This window comes from Chionomys nivalis, chromosome 26 (assembly GCF_950005125.1).
Source record: "Chionomys nivalis chromosome 26, mChiNiv1.1, whole genome shotgun sequence".
In the NCBI taxonomy this organism is placed as follows: domain Eukaryota; kingdom Metazoa; phylum Chordata; class Mammalia; order Rodentia; family Cricetidae; genus Chionomys; species Chionomys nivalis.
Window position 1 is genome coordinate 35,754,795 of NC_080111.1, and position 22,285 is coordinate 35,777,079.

Consider the following 22,285-nt stretch of genomic DNA (forward strand, 5'->3'; position numbering starts at 1 on the left):
AGACAAAACTGACTACTTCTAGAATCATCTGATACACAAAGAATTGATTATACCTGGGAGAGATTTTACTTAAAGGTTTTGAAATGGGACAATCCTCCATTAATGTGTATAGTTTGAGATTATAGGACCCACCTTAAGCTGCTTGGTGCTTGTGCACACTTAACCAGTGAGCCGTCTCTCCAGCCCATGTGTGTTTAGTTTTAACACCATCACTCATGAGAAGAGGTAGTGGAATTTTTTATATTTGAGACCAGTCTGGCCTACAGAATGAGTTCTATGACTACACAGAAAAATCCTGTCTTGAAATCACCAGAAAAAGAACTGAATCAAACAAGACTATGACGCAACTTTAATCAGCACCTTACCTTCTGGTAGCAGCAGTCACATATAAAGTCTTTTTTTTTTATTAAATTTATTTATTTATTAAAGATTTCTGCCTCCTTCCCACCACTGCCTCCCATTTCCCTCCCCCTCCCCCAATCAAGTCCCCCTCCCTCATCAGCCCTAAGAGCAATCAGGGTTCCCTGCCCTGTGGGAAGTCCAAGGACCAACCACCTCCATCCAGGTCTAGTAAGGTGAGCATCCAAACTGCTTAGGCTCCCACAAAAACCCATTGGCATTGTTTTTGAGTTCTCTGTAGTCCTCATTGTCCATTATGTTCAGCGAGTCTGGTTTTATACCATGTTTTTTCAGACCCAGGCCTCCTGGCGTGGGTGAGTTCCCGATAGAAAATCCCCATTGTCTCAGTGTGTGGGTGCACACCTCTCGGTCCTGAGTTCCTTGCTTGTGCTCTCTCTCCTTCTCCTGATTTGGACCTTGAGATTTCAGTCTGGTGCTCCAATGTGGGTCTTGGTCTCTGTCTCCTTTCAACGCCTGATGAAGGTTAATATTCAGGAGGATGCCTATATGTTTTTCTTTGGGTTCACCTTCTTATTGAGCTTCTCTAGGATCACGAATTATAGGCTCAATGTCCTTTATTTATGGCTAGATACCAAATATGAGTGAGTACATCCCATGTTCCTCTTTTTGGGTCTGGCTTACCTCACTCAGGGTGGTGTTTTCTATTTCTGTCTATTTGCATGCAAAATTCAAAAAATATGGAACGCTTCACAAATTTGCGTGTCATCCTTGCCCAGGGGCCATGCTAATCTTCTCTGTATCATTCCAATTTTAGTATATGTGCTTCCGAAGCGAGCACATATAAACTCTTTTGAAGAAGAAAGGTCTTTTTTTTTTTTGCCTCTGTGCTCTAGCTCTGGTTAACAAGCTCATTCCTTTAGGAGCATTAGTGCCTACTTCGTTGTAATTTTCATGAATACTTAAAACCAGCTGAGTCACAGAGCCTTATAGGCAGAACCACTACTGGATTCGTCACGTGATCTTAGACAAAAGGCTGAGAAGAAAGCTATTGGATTCTTCAATTGCCATTGGTAGCCAGCTGTTCTTAAGTTACCTGGACAAGAGACATTCTAATAAGCTCACTTTTTACTTAATGGTGAGATTTATTCTACCTGTTCTGTTGATGTAGAGAATCTTAAATACTGCAGTTGTATATTTAATTCACCTGACCATGGAAAGATATGTGCTGGCTAACAATAGTGCTCATGAAGACATTCTAGCTCAATTATTCTCTACATATTCAAATTTCCATCAACACTACTCTTTTTATTATTATTCATTTGCCTGGAGTGTGCTTCAAATTTAAGGAATAAAACCCATAAAGCAATGGACAGGAATCAGTATTCTGTCTCTTTAAATACACTATAGCCTTATGGGAAGTGCTCTTGTCCCTCAGGACTCACTAGCCAATCATGCCCTCCAGGTAACCTGCCAGTCAGAAGCAGCACAGGTCTCTTCCAGGCAGCCATCTTCAGTCTTGGCTTTGAAGAGGAGCTGGCGCCAGTGGATTCCTGTTTTCGGGTGCAGTTGCTGTTGCAGGGAGATGATGAGCTGAGAACTTTGGCAAAATGGAGAAGCACAACATGGTGAGTGAGGGAATGCTGTCTCCTGATGGGGAGGAGCAGAGGGCGAGGTGCAGAAGACACTATGGTGTTACCTCCATGGGTCTGGGTGGGAACCTGCTGCCATATTCCCTGTATGTGAAGTTCCTCATGGTCCTTGCTAATTCATGGGCCTAGGGGCAGGCCACTGAATAACTTTTCTCTGTGGCTTCATCTCCTTAGAGTATTGGGAGCAGGAAGCTCTAAAACTCCTTCTTAGTCAACTTCAACGGGGTGCCTGCATTCATGGATACAAGTTGCCAAACTCAGAGAAGCCTCATTTGTCCAGTATCTTCTCGATATCGAGCACTTTGCATTTAAGCTTTAAATGTAATCTGAGTCTATATTTAAATTTGTGGAGGTTATCAAAGGCATCTCACGTGTTGTGTAGCTTTCCACTACTGTACCATAATGTTGTAGAGTAGAGTTGGTGATACAATAATTGACCAATGCTTATATAATAATTAAGTCCCACAAAGTAGAATTTAGCAGAGGGAGAACTGCGTCTAAAACACCCAAAATGTAAGTATATGCTAATGAGGGCTGGAAGAGATTAGAATGGGGTTTGCATTGTTCACCAGGATTGTCCAGATATTTGACTCCAAACCATTTCAAAGAAGCCATCACTGATTTAAAGGCAGTGGTGGTGCATGCCTTTAATTCCAGCACTCTTGAGACAGAGGCAGATGGATTTCATTGAGTTCAACGCCATCCTGATCTACAAGAGTTCCAGGACAGGCTCCTAAGGAACTGAGAAACCCTGTCTCTAAAAATCCTGGAGTGAAGGGATTAAAGGTGTGCCCCACCACCACCTTGCTAAGATGCTATTTTTCCTTAGAAGCTTACTATGCATGGGACCCATCTTCTGCAACACCTCCCCACCCTATCTTTTTTTATCTTTTACTTGTCCAGTCTTTCTCCTCCCTTGAGATCTTCACCTTAGAACCCTGTCAGTGTAGAATGACCTGCTGTAACAGGTTATGGTATACTTGAGAAAATAGTCTGAGAATATTTTTGCCTAAATATTTAGACTGTCAAGTTGCCTGTTTCTATTTCAATTGTTCAAAGTTTAATCTGGACCATTATCCTAAGGGATACTTGTGGATAACAGCATATATTGAATGCAAAATCTATCTAACCTAGCCCCCCTTGAGCACTGGACAGAGATCAATGCATAACATCATTAAAGAGACTTTTCTTTATTAATCTTCTAAGTGTGTGATGTGATTTCTCAGTGGAAAGGCATATTAATTCTAGAAGAGCTGCATTTCCATCCAGATAGAAATACTGTTTCTATCCCAGCACTCAGGAGGCAGAGGCAGGCGGATCTCTGTGAGTTTGAGAAAAGAAAAAAGAAATACTGTTTCTGAAAAAACTTCTGTTATGTTGACTCAGGTGGCCTTGGTCCCTGTCTGTTGCTTTCCTGGACAGTGACCTTGAGTGTCCTCTATATTACACCATGAAACTTCCTTTTATTTTAAAAATGGAAACTTTTCTTTCTTTCTTTTTTTTAATATTTATTTATTATGTATACAGAGCATTCCTTCCATGTATGCCTGCAGGCCAGAAGAGGGCACCAGACCCCATTAGAGATGGTTATGAGCCACCATATGGTTACTGGGAATTGAACTCAGGAACTTTGGAAGAGCGGGCAATGCTCTTAACCTCTGAGCCATCTCTCCAGCACCTTTTTTTTTTTTTTTTTTGGTTTTTCGAGGCAGGGTTTCTCTGTGGCTTTGGAGCCTGTCCTGTAACTCGCTCAGGTAGACCAGCCTGGCCTCAAACTCACAGAGATCCACCTGCCTCTGCCTCCTGAGTGCTGGGATTAAAGGCGTGCATCAAAACCACGTAGCTCACCATCAAATTTCTTAAATGACTGTACCAATTCACAGTTTTAAAATTATGTATTTGCCAGGCAGTGGTAGTGCATGCCTTTAATCCAATCACTCTGGAGGAAGAAGCAGGCAGATCTCTGTGAAATTGAAGCCAGTGTAGTCTACAAGAGCTAGTTCCCAGACAGGCACCAAAGCTACAGAGATACCCTGTCTCAAACAAAACCAATATATTAAAATAAAATAAAATAGTGCATTTGAGCCACGTAGCTGACTGTGCAATGTAGTCGCAGGAGACCACAATAGGAATAATAGATTATTGTGTGCACTGCAGGGGGCACAGCATAGGCAATCAGCTGTTGGAGCCACCACTATGAAAAAGGGCCTGACTGAGGTAGCAGTAGCAGTTTGTAATTGCCCAGCATGTGTAAATTAATGTCATGTGAATAAACACAGAGCAGATTGTGTGGTTGTCCAGTTTAGGAAGGTTATCTTGAGTCAAGGAACACTGAATTTGCAATTAGGCAACTATCCTCTACAGATATGATTGATCGTTTTTTATTGATATTTATTGAGCTCTACAATTTTCTTTGCTTCACTCCCTGCCTCATCATCCCCCCCTTCCACCCTCTCCCAAGGTCCCCATGCACCCAATTTACTCAGGAGATCTTGTCTTTTTATACTTTATACTTCCCATATAGATTAGATATATGTAAGTCTCTCTTAGCATCCTCATTTTGTCTCAGATCTGGGTTGTGGTTTGTAGGCTGGCTTGCTTTGCTTTATGCTTAAACACCACCTATGAGTGAGTACATGTGATAATTATCCTTCTGTGTCTGGGTTACCTCACTCAAAATAATGTTTTCTAGATCCATCCATTTTCCTGTAAAATTCAAGATTTTTTTCTGCTGTATAGTACTCCATTGTGTCAATGTATCACATTTTCCTTATCCATTCTTCTATGGAGGGGCATTTAGGTTGTTTACAGGCTCTGACTATGACAAACAAAGCTTCTATGAACATAGTTGAGCACATGTCCTTGTGGGGCAATTGAGCATCCTTTGGTCACATACCCAAAAGTGTTATTACTGGGTCTTGAAAAAGGTTGTTTCCTAATTTTCTGAGAAATTGCCACACTGACATTCAAAGGGACTGTACCCGCTTGTATTCCCACTAGCAATGCAGAAGTGTTTCCATTTCGTCACAACCTCTCCAGCATAAGTTGTCATTGGTGTTTTTAATCCTGGCCATTCTTTCAGGTGTTAGATGGAATCTCAGAGTTGATTTGATTTGCATTTTCTGATTAACGATATTGAACATTTCCTTAAGAGTCTTTCAGCTATTTTAGATTCCTCTGTTGAGAGTTCTCTCTTTAGGTCTTTACTCCATTTTTTTTAATTGGATTATGTGATCTTCTGGTGTCCAGTATCTTTTTTTTAATGATTTATTTAACTTTTATTTAATGTTCATTAGTGTGAAGGTGTCAGATCTCGTGGAACTGCATTTTCAGAGAGTTGTGAGCTGCCATGTGGGTGCTGGGAATTGAACCTGGGTCCTCTGGAAGAGCAGTCAGTGCCCTTAACTGCTGAGCCATCTCTCCAGCCCTGGTGTCCAATATCTTGAGTTCTTTGTATATTTTGGCGATCAGACCTCTGTCTGATGTGGGGTTAGTGATGATCTTTTCCCATTCTGTAGGCTGTCATTTCACCTTGTTGATCATGTCCTTTGCTTTACAGAAGCTTTTTACTTTCAGGAGGTCCCATTTAATCGTTTCTCTCAGTGTCTGTGCTGCTGCAGTTATATTTAGGAAGTGGTTCCCTGTGCCAATGCCTTCAAGTGTACTTTCCACTTTTTCTTCTATAATTTTCTGTGTGGCTAGCTTTATGTTGAGGTCTTTGATCCATTTCGACTTGAGATTTGTGCATGGTGATAGATATGTGTCTATTTTCATTTTTCTATATGTTGATATCTAGGTATGCCAGAACCACTTGTTTAATATGATTTCTTTTTCCATTTAATATGTTTTGCTTCCTTGTCAAATATCAGGAGTTTGAACATATGTGTATTGATATCCACATCATCTATTCAGGTCCTTTGGTCCTCCTGTCTGTTCTTATGTCAATACCAGGCTGTTTTCAGTGCTCTACCTCTGTGGTAAAGATTGAAGTCAGGGATTGTGATGCTTCCAGAAGTTCTTTTATTGGATAAGATTCTTTTGGCTTTCCTGGGTTGTTTTTTTTTTGTTTTTTCATATGAATTTGAGTACTGTTCTTTTGAAATCTTTGAAATTTTTCTGGGATTTTGATGGGCATTATATTCAATCTGTAGATTGCTTTTGATAAGAAATATGAACAATCTTGCTTGACAGAGTTATGTTGGCTTGGAGATTTGAAAAACAGGCCATTGCCTAACTCTATGTGTCAGGTTACAGATCTCAGAAGTCAACATATGTAAGGGCACCATCAATCTATCTCTTGTTAATGGCATCCCCTCTTCTAGGGAAGGGCCTACTCTTTTTTGTAAAGTCAATACAGAAAATGTCATTTAATCATAAAAGTGCATTTTTTGGTGTATTGAGACAGGATTTCTCTGTAGCTTTGGAGCCTGTTCTGGAACTAGCTCTTGTAGACCAGGCCGGCCTCAAACTCACAAAGATCTGCCTTCTTCTGCCTCTGGAGTGCTGGGATTAAAGGCCTGAGCCACCACTGCCCAGCTAAAAGTGCATTATTATCATCACTTTAAAAATCACTTTTTGGTATCAGTTTCAAATACTTTCTTTAAGTGTATTGTGGCTGTTATCTCTATTTGTTTCTGTTCTCCAATGTTTCTAAGTCATTGAGACTTTCATTTTATTTCTTTCAAGTTATGTTGATTTCTATGTAGAGCAACGTCTCCTATACTTTAGGCTTGTTTCATGCTATGTAATTGAGAATTATTTTGAACCTCTAGTCCTGCCTCTGCTGCCCAGTTCTGGTAAGACAGTCCTGCAACTCCTTCCAGGTTTTTCCTTCACTAGTCAGTCAAAGAGAAAAATAGAGCAGTTAAAGAGTGCTAATCATTCTGGCTTTTATTGGGGACTTAGAAATGAAGAGGGATTGGTATAAGAATTGAACTCAATGACTAAGTTTGAAGCTGGTGGAGACACAGTGCAGGAAGTGAGAGGTTGGCCTGAGGGTGAGAGCTTTCCTCCTTCAACTGAGATTACTTATGTGGAATCAGGTAGTCACTTGTGATGCTGTATGATTGTCCTGATTGACCATTGTTTGCAGTCCACAGACAATGGCAACCTAGGCATGGGACTGACCTTATCTTGATACCTAATTGCAATGTATACAATATTTCATCAAAAATAAATGATCTGGGTAAAACGTTGTGGCCCTGCTTAACAGGACTGTTACTTTTCTGCAGTAAGATCTTCATCTTTAGGGAAAATACATGACAAATATTTATTGTGCTCTAATACAAATCCTTAGTCTCTGGAGCACATGGCCTTTAATGTATTTCAACTTTTCAAAATAATTTTTGAGATTAAAACTAAATCATATTCACATTGTCTTTGCTCCCTCCAAGCCCTAACATCATCCTGATTGTTATCTAATTCATGGTTTGTTTTTGTTTAACAACAGTTACAAAGTAACCACAGTTACACAGGAACAGTGATTCCTTTATGAATGTGACCTGTGTTTGTTTTCAGGATTTCCCATTTGGAGGCAATGGTATGGCTACACTGGAAAGTGAGTGTGCAATGCAATGTGCACACAACGGACCCTGTGCTTTGGATGAGAAACAGGATGTGGTGTAGGAGAGTCGAATTATGTGTACTAAATACAAACTATCTAAACTAGGGCCCTGTTTACTGGGCTGGGAGGGCAGAACTGGAAGGACTGTGCTGTCTGAGTCATTTGATCTCTGATCCTCCTATAGGGGAGCTGCTAATATTGTGAAGCCCAGCTGGGTGGCCCTACCCAGTGAGAAATTCTGGGAAGGGTTAGCAATGGGGAGGATTAGTGCCAGACAGTTTGTGGGTTCCCATGATTCTATTCTGCCTCTGCAGTAGGAGTAGTAAGGAATATCACAAGCAATACCATGATTAGTGTTGGGTGTTGAGGTCTATTTAACTGTCATTTCTTCTGTGACTTGGACTGATCATGAGCCAGACTTTATGTTGGTCCATGTGGTTCATGTTGGCAGTGTCCCTTGTCCTCTGAGTGTCCCTATGTATGAATTTATTGGGGCAGGGGAGACTCTGGAAATTTAGGATATGATGGTGATTGTCCAGAGTACACACATGGGCACTGCTTTTGGTGTGCAGTGGGTAGAGAGATTAGAAAACTGAAGGTCTAGATTCCAGAAGTTCTCAATGTTGCTTTCCAATTTCAGATTTGTGTTATAAAGATTACAAATAGTTTAGAAACTGGTAAGAAATGAAGATATTGATCTTCTAGCAATGCATGATTAGAATACTTTTAATGTGATCCTGCCACTAGCTGCAAAGGTGTGAACCAGTGAAACTTAATTCTAGGGAACAAAGGAATTTCTGGTCTGTAGACATTTCTCAGGTGTGCATTGTGTTGGGCAGATAAATAGAGCATAATTCACATCTTGGACCATAATACATGTAGGAGAAAATAAATTTTCATTTTTCTTTTTTTCCATAAACAACTTTCCTCATGACACATTATTTTAAAATACCCCATCCATTGTAATTGAGTTTAAAAAATAAACACAATCCAGCTCCTACCTCCTTATTCCAACTTCTTCCCATTCCCTCCAAATAAAGGGGAAAAAGGTAAACGAAAAATAAAACAAAACAAGGACACCTGGTAAACAACAAGAAAACAACACTGCAAAACTTCCCAAAACAAAGTTGTGTATTTCCCCGGGGGTAAGTGGAATTAACACTGAATCCACTGGGAGTGAGTTCTTTCTGCTACAAAAATCTGCAAAGAAAGACAGAAAAATAAACAAAAAGGAACCAAAAAAATTCACCAGACAAACTGCAGAGGCAGGATCCTGAGGAAAGAAGGGTAGGGTATGCCTAGACCTGGTATATCAGGAGCAGGCAGGGACTGCAAAAGACAGAGAGAAGATGAGGGAAGGAAACAAGCTCGACAGATTGGTGTGCTCCAGAGCTCTAGGTAATAAAATGGACTCCTACCATCCGAGCCCACCTTCCCTTGAGCAGGCCCAAAGAGAGTGAAGTGGAGCAGAGAAACAGGAAGCAAGATGCACATTTGAGAAGTGTCCATATCAAATCTCCAGAGGGAACATGTCACTACTGTAGGGATATAGCCCCACCCATTGGTGGCGTGTTCGCATTGGGCTAATGTTTACTTATAAATCTGCTGGGTGTGATCCCAGCAGCCCTTTTTGCTCTGCTTTTCCTGTTCTCCATGGGAACCTGTGGTCCTGTAAGTCTATTTCCTTATTAAAGCTGTATATTTTTTTATAATCTTTCTCCATTCATTTATGCCACCACATTTTGGTGCCCAACGTGGGGCTATTTTGCCCCCAACCCGACACGGGGGGGGGGGGGGGGCGGCGCAAGCTCCATCTTTCCCAGCCTATGCGAGCAAGTTAGTTACCAGAGCTCAGGAAGTGCGAATGGGCGAGTAAAACCTGCTAGCTTTTACAGCGCGCTCCCTGCTCGCTTTCCCATCCCCCATTCCAGGCCACGATACAGTCGCAGAGCAGCGACCCCCACAGAGCAAACCCTCACTGCCTGATTTAACGGAAGCACCTGCGGTTTTGAAGCAAAAGCCGCCAACCCCTTCCCTTATCAGGCAGTACAATAATTTTTGATTTGAGTTAATTGTTTCAGACCGGCTCTGGTTTAGACCACGTGGACTCAGGTGCATTTCTTTCGCCACCACTGACAGGAAAACGTCATTACAAGTACATAATTTTCTTTTATAAATAAGAAAAATGTCTAAAAAATTACCAGTCAAGACTTTAACAGCCTTTTCAATTGTACCATGTGGGAGATTTTACAAGAAATGTCTGTCAGCCCACAGATATGGATCTTTCTGGGATTCGTAGTTTTCCTTGGTACTATATGGTTTGATAATAGAAATATGATAAAGTCTTTACGAGACAAGGTTGAACGCTTAAAAACAATTGAGCATGACAACAATCTTCTAAAAAATCAGCTTGAAGTTCTCCAGGCAGAGAACAGATCTTTGTTTAATGCAACTCAACAAACTGAACAAAATTTAGAAGAGGTACAGGCTGATGTTAAGGAGAAATTCATTACTATGGAAGAGGGAACAGCTGATTTGGATCATAAGTTTCAGTCCCTTTCAATAGGAACTGAAACATTAACTGAGAGAATCAAAACTGCTGAATGTGACAATCGGATTTTGTCTAAAGCTTATGACAGATTGGTGGAAAGATTGTCAATACAAGAAGGCACGGTATATGCTATAAAAATTATGTCCAAAGATGAGATGTTATCTCTAATGGACAAACTTCATACTTTAGAATCCTCAATGAAGGCTTTAGAACATAATTCTGGACAGGAGATTCAGACATTACAGAAGGCAATGGTGAATAAAATTGAAAAGATTGAGGAATTTTTAAATTCTGAGAAAGAAGAGCAAGAGATAGAAAGGCAAATTTTTCCGGGCGATGGTGGCACACGCCTTTAATCCCAGCACTCAGGAAGCAGAGGCAGGTGGATCTCTGTGAGTTCGAGACCAGCCTGGTCTACAGAGCTAGTTCCAGGACAGGCTCCAAAGCCACAGAGAAACCCTGTCTCGAAAAACCAAAAAAAAAAGGCAAATTTTAACTAAATCTATGGGTAAATCACTCCGGGACAATTCCCACGAAGCTCTACCCACAGTTCTATCTGCCTTTCCAGTTGTAACAACAGAGAAAGTAGTTGGTTCCAGAAACCCTAGGGTCATCAAGGAAGATACATGGGGACCTGTCCGTATAAATGATCTCAAAGAAATTAAACAGACTGTAATGACATTTGGGATGAATGCCTCTTTTATTAAAGAGATGCTAAGATCATGGGCCACACAAAATAAAGTCACGCCCTCTGACTGGTTTCAACTGAGCTCTACTGTCCTTGAGAGTGGACTGCAATTGAAATGGAAATGCTTATTCAGGCAAGAGGCTAGACTTTTAGAACAGCAGGAAAGAGCAAAGGGAGTTGAGATTTCCATAGATCAAATTCTAGGAGAGGGGCTATTTTCTGACCCTCAGGAACAAGCTAATTTGGATAAAACACATTCTCCATGTGTACTACAGCAGCCTTAAGGGCTTGGGACAGGGTGCAAGACCCAGGACAGAGGATGGAATCATTTGTCAGAGTTAAACAGGGTCAGAGAGAACCCTTTACTAACTTTTTACAAAGACTAACTAAAGCTGTACAAATAGGGATATCTGACCCAGAAGCAAGACGTATAATGATTGAGACTTTGGCTTATGAAAATGCAAATATGGAATGCAAAAGGATTTTGGGACCTTTAAAGCTCAGATCAGTGCCATTGAAAGAATGGGTCTTGCATACACTGAATGTTGATACATTTGACTACGGCACTGAAGCATGGGTAGAAGAAGCAATTTCCGATAGCAAAAGGAGACATCAGAATACCAAATGTTTTAATTATGGCAAAATGGGTCATATGAAAAGGAATTGTAGACAACGGATTTTCAGAAATAATAATAATACATCTTCTAGAAATAACAGAAATAGGAGGACTCAGCCTTCAGGTTTGTATAGAAGATATGAAAAGGGTAGACATTAGACAAATGAATGCAGGTCTACAAGAGATAGACAAGACAACCTGATACAGATGGGGAACATGAGAGGGGGGCCTCACAGGCCCCCATGGCAAACATGGTTCAGTCATTTCCAGTTACTACAGAGAACATGACTTGTCAGGACAATTAGGAAGCCCCATGCCTACTGTTACAAGCAATAATGATCAGAAAGATGAGTTCCATATGTTTTGACAAACTTCTATAAATGATCAAAGACCAATGCTGAGAATGTGTATAAATGGCATTTTTATTACTGGGCTGCTGGACACAGGTGCAGATATAAGTATCATTACCCCAGAATCTTGGCATCCGTATTGACCTCCTCAGAATGTAAATGTTCAGCTCCTGGGAATTGGAACCCTATCTCGAATAAGGCAGAGCACAAGATGGGTTAAATGTATAGGACCAAAGGGACAAATAGGAAAATTAAGGCCATATGTAGCCAATATTACAATGAATTTATGGGGTCATGACCTATTACAACAATGGAATACCAAAATTAACAGTTAGAACAGTTGGTACAAGAACAATTAGATGCTGGACATATAGAAGAATCTACCAGGCCTTGGAATTCTCCTGTATTTATGGTTAAAAAAATCAGGTAAATGGAGAATGGTGACAAATATCAGGGCTATCAACAAGGTTATTCAACCTATAGGCCCTCTGCAATCTGGAATTCCTTTGCCCTCTTTATTGCCAAAAGGATGGCCTCTCATAGTTATTGATTTAAAGGATTATTTTTTCACTATACCTTTACAAAAAGAAGATAGAGAAAAATTTGCCTTCACAGTGCCTACTTATAATAATTCTCAACCTTCAAGGAGGTACCACTGGGCCATCCTGCCCCAGGATATGTTAAATAGCCCCTCCCTGTGCCAATATTTTGTGAATCAACCATTGCAAATAATACGCAAGAAATTTCCCAAATCGATAGTATATCATTACATGGACGACATTTTGTTATCCGATTCAAACATGGATACCTTAAACAGACTGTTTAAAGAAATAAAAATACTTTTACCTAAATGGGGATTGCAAATTGCTCCTGAAAAGATTCAGAAGGGAGATTCTGTTAATTATTTAAGTTATAAAATAAATTTGAAAAAAATTAAGACACAAAAGGCACAAATTTGGAGAGATCACCTACGGACTCTTAATGACTGTCAAAGACTGTTAGGGGACATTTCCAGTCTACAGCCAGCTATTGGGATAACACCTAATCTAATAATTCATTTAAACAAAAACTTGGATGGTGACAAAGTTTTAAACAGTCCCAGAGAATTAACAGCTAAAGCAAAAAAGGAACTAACGATGATTGAAAAAAAATTACAACAGGCACATATGGACAAGGTAAATCCAGAACTCGATTGTATTCTCGTCATACTACCATCAAAAATTTCCCCTACAGAAATTTTAATGCAGAGAAATGATATTATCTTGAAATAGATCTTTTTACCACATAAACCAAGTAAGAAACTAAAAACTTATATGGAAAAAATCTCTGAGTTAATTATAAAAGACAAATTGAGACTTCATCAACTAGCAGACATAGACCCAGCAGAAATTATAATGCCTTTCACTGCTGATGAACTAAAAAAATTATGGGAAGATAATGAACCATGACAAAGAACTTATGCTAATTTTTTGGGAGACATTAATAACGACTATCCAAAAAGCAAGAGGCTTAACTTCATAAAGAGAACTTCTTGGATCCTTCCTCAAATCATCCATGATACTCCAATAACTGGAGCCCGTACATTCTATACTGATGCCAATAAATCAGAAAAGGCAGGTTACAAATCAGAAAACTTGGATAAGATGAAACAAAGTCCTTATGATTCTGTCCAGAAGGCAGAATTATATGCCATTCTTATGGTGCTAAGGGATTTTAAAGAACCTATTAATATAGTTACTGATTCACAATATGCAGAAAGAGTTATTTTAAATGTTAAAACTGCTGAATTTATACCTGATGATACAGAACTAACCTCTTTGTTTATCCAGGTGCAAGATTTGATTAGGAACAGGCTTTGCCCTATGTACATAACACACATCCGATCCCATACGGGTCTGCCAGGTCCTCTAGCACAAGGTAATGCAGAAATTGATCAATTATTGATTGGTAGTGTGCTACAAGCCTCGGAATTTCATAAAAAACATCATGTTAATAGCAAAGGTTTGAAGAAAGAGTTTTCTATTACATGGCAACAAGCTAGGGAGATTGTAAAGAAATGCCCTACTTGCTCTTTCTATAACCAAACGCCACTGCCTGCAGGGGCTAATCCAAAGGGCACCCAAAGGAATGAAATCTGGCAGATGGATGTGTTCCACTTTGCAGAATTTGGCAAATTAAAATATGTTCATCACACCATTGACACGTATTCAGGCTTTCAGTGGGCAACGGCCTTAAGTTCAGAAAAAGCTGATTCAGTTATCACTCATTTATTAGAAGTCATGGCTATCATGGGTATACCTACACAAATAAAGACAGATAATGGTCCTGCTTATGTCTCTAGGAAAATGAAACGGTTTTTTGATTATTACAATATCAAGCATGTTACAGGTATACCATACAATCCTACAGGTCAAGCAGTCATAGAAAGATCAAATCGAACTATAAAGGATATGTTGAACAAACAGAAAGGGGTGGAAAACACCCCCAGAAATAGGTTACATAATGCTTTGTTAACCTTGAATTTCCTCAACGCTAATGAGAAGGGAACATCGGCTGCAGAAAGACATTGGATAATGGAAAAGTCTACTGAACTAAATCAACCAGTTTATTTCAAGGATGTGCTGACCTCACAATGGAAGCCAGGAGATGTGCTGCGTTGGGGAAGGGGATTTGCTCTTGTCTCCACAGGTGAGGAAAAATTGTGGATTCCATCAAAATTGATAAAGATTCGTTTTGATGAAGAGAAGCCAGTTGGGAAAGATAAATAACAATTCAATCACATGGATGGCAATCATACTGATGGTAAGTAATACAGATAGGTTGGGGGTAGGGTTCTCTTCTTATCTCCACAGGAAAATATCCTTCTTCAAAGAATTTAAGGTACCCCTAATATTTAATTACTGATGGAGGGACTTGTTCTGTAAGTATTAATTTATATATATATATATGTCTTAAACTTTCTTTGCTTTTCCTCATATCTGTGTCTTTCTTTATATGTCAGTATATGTCCTTGTTGTTAATGTTTAAATTTCCCATAACAAGCAACAAATTTTCCTACAGTAATCTTTGAAGTTTCCAGGATGAAGATGGGGCCCCACAACATCAACTTCATCTGGTTTTTATGACGTCATGAATTTTTTTTTTTAAAGCGCTAATATTAGACCTGTTTTTTGGTACCAACTACAAGAGACAATTTTGAATGGTGCACATTTTTGACAACACTCTGGTCGGACCTTCTCAAAACGCTCTGAGACTAGTTATAATTTTCTTAGGTCAAAGGTTAATTTGGGAATTTTACCATCATTTGCTTTCACAGGACCCCCTAAGAAGAACGTCGCCCCCATGTCAGCTAGAAGCAATCTTAGAGGACGACATCCCCTCTCCCAACAGAGTTTGCCCTCAGGGTTGGGGACATCTTTTAATGGTTGGTTTAGGGTTGAGGGGATGGGGTGATTTTTTTTTTGGAAAAAAAAAAAGAAGAAGAAGAAGAGGAAAAGAAGGGGATAACTGGTTTTTTGGGATGATTGGTATTTGTGAATTACTGTTTATAAAAAATTGTACTGGTACTGTTTCTTGTATACTGATATGTTGAATATTGAATGTGAGTGTTCCTACCTCTATTTTTGTATGAGTATGCTTATAACTTTGTCTATATTGTATTGATACATCTACCATATTACATTGTACATTTCTACCTCTGATACTATGACATTGTTCACAGTTGAAGATCATTGTCTTCATATATTGCACAGTTGTTTATTCTTTTAGTCTTCAAAGTTAGATAGGTATTGAGAATTATATGTTTGTCATATTTATTTTTAAGTTTATCAGGTCTTTTAGTTACATAGAGATTATATTTAGTATAGATAGTATGATCTTCAGCCTCTTCGAAGAGCTGTAGAAAATGGCCTTTAATCTAACCTAAAATTTCTATGCCAAAGAGACACAATTACTCCTGGCAACACCACTCTACTCCCGAGAGAACGTTGAGCACCAAAGACACTCCACTGGGAGCTTGTCTTCTTGGCAGAACTGGCCTTTGGGTTAAGAAAAGCCCATACCTCAACTTCTGACAAAGATACAGAATATCCCTAAGTGGATGAAACAGGATTGTCTTATCTTGCCAAGACAGGGTAGGATAGTCCTAAGAAAGTTCCTTGCCTTTAATAATGGTATGCCAGTTATGTTAGGCCTTAGTCAAAGTTGGTTGACTCAACATTGCAAACGAGACTTTGGGTGATTGCCCAGGTAGTCAGTTGTCTCTGTCAATTGTTGCACATTTTGGATATCTCTCGATTGTTAAGTAATCTTTATTCCCTTCTCAGATCTTTGACGGAGTTGAAGATTATATAATTGTAGTTACTCTCTATGTTATTTAGACTCCTTGAGATAGAATGTTTAGCAAAAGTTTTGTTCTCAATATTGTTTGTTATATTTATTATTTGTTATTATTGTATATAGTTGTATTTGGTTTGGTTCTATCTTATTTAGACAAAAGGGGGAGATGTAGGGACATAGCCCCACCCATTGGGGGCGTGTTCGCCTCGGGCTAATGTTTACGGATAAATCTGCCGGGCGTGAGCCCAGCAGCCCCTTTTCTTTTGCTCCGCTTTTCCGGTACACCGCGGGAACCTTTGGTCCTGTAAGTTTATTTCCTTATTAAAGCTGTATATATCTATATAATCTGTCTACATTCATTTGCGCCGCCACACTGGTGGGCACACAAACTGGTACAATCACTTTAGAAATCAGAATGGTGATTTCTCAGAAAATTAGGACACAACCTACCTCAAGACCAAGCAATACCACTTTTAGGTATAACATAAATGATTCTCAATCATACCGCAAGGGCATGTGTGAAGCTATATTCACAGCAGCACTATTTGTATTAGCCTGGTAACAACCTAAACACTCCCTGACCAAAGAATGGATGAGGAAAATGTGCTGCATTTACAGAATGGAGCAGAAAAAAATAATAACATTTGGAAATTGCAGGCAAATTTATGGATCAAGAACACATCATACTGAGTGAGGTAACCCAGACCCAGAAAGACAAATATACAATGTCCTCACTCATAAGTGGCTTTTAGACCTAAAGCAAAGAAAACCAGCCTACAATTCTCAACCCCAGAGAACGTAGATAACAAAGAGGAATCTAAGACAGACATCCATGGATATAATCTACATGGAAAGTAGAAAAAGACAGAATCTTTTGAACTAATTGCAAGCATGGAGATCATGGGAAAAGGTAGAAGAGGAGAGGAAGGGAGGAGAGCAGAGAAAAATATATACCTCAATAAAAACAATTTTAAAAAACCAAGAAATGACAAAAACAACTGACTGCCTGGACAGTCACCCAAGATTCCACTGTACTGTTGGACTTTTAACTTTAGCCTATACACCTAGAAGATCTGACCAAGTTTCTGTGAAGCAGGAATTTTGAAGGATTCTCCTGCCTTGCTATGGCAACACTCAGCTGTCACTTTCTTTCGTGTCCTGCCTATCTAACTTAGACAGTATCCTGTCAGTAGTTAAGTCAAAGGGCAGTTTGTTGCCAGTGCCTAAGTCTTGCCAGCATAAAGTTAACTACATTTAGTCATTTCTATGATATCCATCATTTCTCTGAAGTGGATTGGTGTTGTAAGGAACACCTCATACCATCTTAAATGCCATATTTTGAATAGGAAATGTTTGATGAATTATTTAAAATGTAGTTTTGGCCAGGCAGTGATGGTGCCTGTCTTTAATCCCAGTACTTGTATGGCAGAGGAAGGCTGATCTCAGTGTGCCAAAGGCCAGGCTGGTCTACAAAGTGATTTCCAGGAAATCCAGAGTAATACAAAGGAACCCTATCATAAAAAAAATGGAAATGAAATGTCTTTTTGTTTCACTGTGAAAGACTCCCTAACATGATCACAAGTATGATTGTAACATGTAACTATTAACTTGTAATTTTATTAATTTAAATAGCTTTTAATAGTAATTTTAAGAACTAGAGATTTATTTTACATCGTAAAGTGACTTGTTGGACACAAAACAATACATAAGAGTTGAAAAGTATTTATAGTATGTTTTATCAAAAATAACCTTGAATTTGCATGAATATACACAATATGTTAAATAAGATTAGAAACATCCATAATATAACAAAAATAATCTCAAATACGTATTAATATATAAAAGCCATGCTAATGTAAAATATTTAATAAAAATTGTTGTTTTTATTTAAAGTCAATTTAGTAATCTATCATTTATCCTATAATTTATACATCTTCCCTTTTTCTTTTCAGAAGATAACTGAATATTATCTCCTTTGTTTATATTTTTTACCATTACCCATAGTAACTTGTTACCACCTCCACCTCAATGATGATATAAATCATGACCTAATGCATGATCAAACTGCTTACCCCAATGTGAGAATTGCAGCCCCGAGTTGATATCCCTGCCCCCATTTGAGGTGCTTATCTGCAAGGAAAACATAATAAATTCCCTCTGCTCCTGGAGCGGGGAAGGAAGGAATTTTGAGTGCATGGTGACTGGTCCTTGATCCCTGCCAGGGTCAGGTTACAGTCCCTTTGCAGACCCCTCCTCATTTGGTGCCATGTTATAAAACCAGCCCAGCAGACAATAAAGGAAGCTGTTGCACCTCAACCTCCTGCTCTGTGTATTCATTCAACCTGGACACCCTCCGCCAAGACTCTTGGTTCCAGCCCATGCTGGCGTGGCACCCCAACTCTTGGAAATATGGGAACCGTGTTTTAAAAATTATTTTTTGTTGTCTGTGGGCAATGGCATCTATAAGGGTCCCTGAAATAAACCTAGGATAATTTCAATTCATGGGAGAATTGCCTGTATTATCTCTTGTCCAGTCTTTGTGTAATGGGAAAGTGGAGGAATTATCTCAAGTTCTGGCTAGTGTAGTGCATGAGGACCATCTTAGATAGTAATCTTGGAATTGTCCTGAATAATTTATAGCCCAAAGCTGACCTTTGGAGGAGGGTAGTCAGTTTAGTGGCATTACCACACTCTAGGAGGAATCAATGGTGTGGGGCCTTAAGCCCTTGTTTAAGATTTTAATGGTCACTGCTAAGAATGATCATAGTTTACTGTAGAAAACCTTTTAAGTGCTATATGTAGTAAAGCTCAAAGAGGTTAAAGGAGCATAGTTTTTTTTATTTGTATACAGAATTCAAAATCATAATTTTAAGTTACTTGATAGAGATTTAGACCCAAAATCATGAACAGGAATTAAGAAGAAGCCTTTTTTGATGGAGAAAGGTCATTGGTTAATTAATAAAGAAACTGCTTGGCCCTGATAGGTTAGAACATAGGTGGGTGGAGTAAACAGAACAGAATGCTGGGAGGAAGAGGAAGTGAGCTCAGACGCCATGCTCCCCTCTCCCGGGCAGAAGCGATGAAGCAAGCAGCCAGGTCAGACATGCTGAATCTTTCCTGGTAAGACTGGTGCTATACAGTTTATTAGAGATGGATTGATCGGGATATGAGAATTAGCCAGTAAGGGCTAGAGCTAAAGGGCCAAGCAGTGTTTAAAAGAATACAGTTTGTGTGTTGTTATTTTGGGGCATAAGCTAGGCAGGCGGCCGAGAGCCGGGTGGCAGGAATGCAGCCTGCAGTTCCCTACTACACATTTTTAAAATTAGATTTTAGATATAGTGCAAATTGATCTTATTCATAAAATCTGTAGTCAGATAGTAGGGCTGAAAGCTGAAAGATTAGAGAAGCATAGCATCTACCCACTAGTTCCTAACTTTATGAAATTTGCAGTCCAATATGGGAGCCCACATGTGACTCAGTTTCCATCTGAAGTCATTTCAGACTTGAAGATTCCATTTGTGTTCAAGCATGCCTGCTGTTCTTCCAGTAACCTTGTGGGCTGTGAGTAACATCTGTGTTTCCCAACAGAAAAAGCATTTTGCCCAGATGAAAGAGCCTATCTTTTCTTTTCTTTTCTTTTTTTTGGTTTCTCGAGACAGGGTTTCTCTGTACCTATGGAGCCTGTCCTGGAACTAGCCCTTGTAGACCAGGCTGGACTCGAACTCACAAATATTCGCCTGTCTCTGCCTCCCGAGTGTTGGAATTAAAGGTGCACGCCACCACCACCCAGCCCTAATTTTTCTATTAAGATTTGGGCTAGTGTAGGGCAGCCAGGGGCACTCCTTGTTAGTGATTAGAAGATTCTTAGCTGAATCAGATAATGCACAGGTTTGAGCTGCCTCCAAGCACAGTGCAGGGAGGTGGGGGGCTGACTGTACTGCTTTTTGATCTGCCTTTTGACTGTGTTTAGTATATATGCTGGCTGAGAAATAAACTCAGGCTGTTTTCTATTGACCTTTCATCCTCTCAGTCTAACCAATGATTCTGTCTTCATTTCTCTTAATCTAACTTTTCCTTAGCCTCAGCATTCCCTCCAAGGGAAGTCCCTAGATAAATGTTGTTAGACTCACCAAATGGGATATCCTGTCTCCGTAAGTCCTCAGAGTAAATGCTATTTCTACAAAACACTCAGTCCTCAGCTCCTCTCTTATACCAACTTATATTCCTCTCTCTGCCTAGGCATGCCACTTCTTATCTGCAACTCCTTGGTGACAGGATTAAAGATATGAGACACCAGCATTTGACTCCACAACAGAATGATGTGACTACTGGGATTAAATCTATGTGTCAGCCTTGAATGAGGTGTAAGGCTGGTCATAGCATCTGTTTTACTTTATGATCTTCAGGAAAGCTTTATTATTAAAATATAAATTAAAAAATAAAATTAAATAATTAGAAGCAAGCTGGGCGGTGGTGGCGCACACCTTTAATTCCAGCACTTGGGAGACAGAGGCAGGCGGATCTCTGTGAGTTCGAGACCAGCCTGGTCTACAAGAGCTAGTTCCAGGAAAGGTTCCAAAACCACAGAGAAACCCTGTCTCGAAAAACCAAAAAAAAAAAAAAAAAAATAGAATCAAGCATCTGAGATCAAGAAGAGAAAAGTAAAACTGTTTATCACCAAAGAGGATAAAAAATATTCTGAGTACAAACTGGGGAAGGTCCATCATTTTCAAAAACAATGAATAATATAAATAAAATATGGTTCACAAAATCAACAATATAGATGACACCATTGACAAACACAAATCTACACACACACACATACACACACACACACACACATATATATATATATAGTATTGTATCTTAAAGAAGAACGAGAAGGGGGGCTGGAGAGATGGCTCAGCAGTTAAGAGCATTGCCTGCTCTCCCAGAGTTCCTGAGTTCAATTCCCAGAAACCACATGGTGGCTCACAACCATCTGTCATGAGGTCTGGTTCCCACTTCTGGCCTGCATACATACACAAAGACAGAACATTGCATACATAATAAATAAATAAATAAATAAATAAATAAATAAATAAATGAAGAACAAGAAGGTTCTATTCAAAATCAATTCCTAAGAAATCACTGGCCATCACATATCCTGTATACCCCTGTTCTCTCCTTTACCAATAATAGAAAATGGGTTGGGTGAGAAGGGCTGTTTCACCAAAATTTACAATTTTCATTTGAAGTCTTCTTATGTTTTTACTCTACAGAAAACAGATTTAATTACTGAAAGCATCTCATTCTCTTGTGATAAAGAAAATGATGTCTGTTAGGATTACTTACAATGCTGTTTCCTATAGTTGGTGATGGAATCCAAGTCTGCATTACAGTGAGGAAATGAAATCTTTTTAAATGGAATTTCAAGAGAACAGATTTTTAAAGAATCAGTGTACATGTAAATCCACTTGATTTACTCCAACTGCTTGGAGTTCCAAGCACTTTTGAAAATAAGGTTGCTGCTATTTTTTGTGTATGTTTGTATATTTTTGTGTATGATATTCTCTGTATGATTGCTAGAAGTGATCAAAGCTTCATGGAGTCAGGAAGATAGAGGAAGAGAATGAGAAGTTAAAGGAGCTACAAAATGAGGTAGAGAAGCAGATGACTAAGACTACAACCCCAGGCAATGCTGGCTCAGTGATCTTGTCTCTAGAGAAGATGGAGGCTGATGCCAGTTCCATCTATGTTGGCAATGTGGACCATGGTGCAACAGCAGAAGAGCTGGAAGCTCACTTTCATGGCTGTGGTTCAGTCAACCATGTTACCACAGTCTGTGACAAATTCAGTGGCCTTGCCAAAGGGTTTGCATATATAGAATTCTTAGACAAAGAGTCAGTGAGGACTTCCCTGGCTTTAGATGATTCCCTGCTTAGAGGGAGACAGATCAAGGTGATTCCATTCAGCACAACAGACAGGTTACCCGTGTGCCCAATACCGTGCCCAAACTACCAATTACAACAGCTCCCAGTCTGGATTCTACAGTGGTTTAAACAGCTGGCCCCTGGATCAAAAAAAGAATTTTAAAAAAAGAAAGATAAACAGAAGGTGGAAAATTACTTTTTCCAAAACTAACTGAGGAGGGACCTGCTCTGGGCAGTAGGGCAGGTCCAGGGAGTGGG

General features: G+C 39.5%; 1 non-coding gene and 1 pseudogene across 1 annotated transcript; one reads left to right on the forward strand and one right to left on the reverse strand.

The window, feature by feature from the left end:
• Positions 1-1,091: 1,091 nt before the first annotated feature.
• Positions 1,092-1,198, reverse strand: LOC130867146 (U6 spliceosomal RNA). Its single transcript, XR_009056414.1, has one exon. It is a non-coding gene; the product is annotated as a U6 spliceosomal RNA (small nuclear RNA).
• Positions 1,199-1,967: 769 nt separating this feature from the next.
• LOC130866862 (polyadenylate-binding protein 2-like) lies at positions 1,968-22,242 on the forward strand (annotated as a pseudogene).
• The last annotated feature ends 43 nt before the right edge of the window (positions 22,243-22,285 follow it).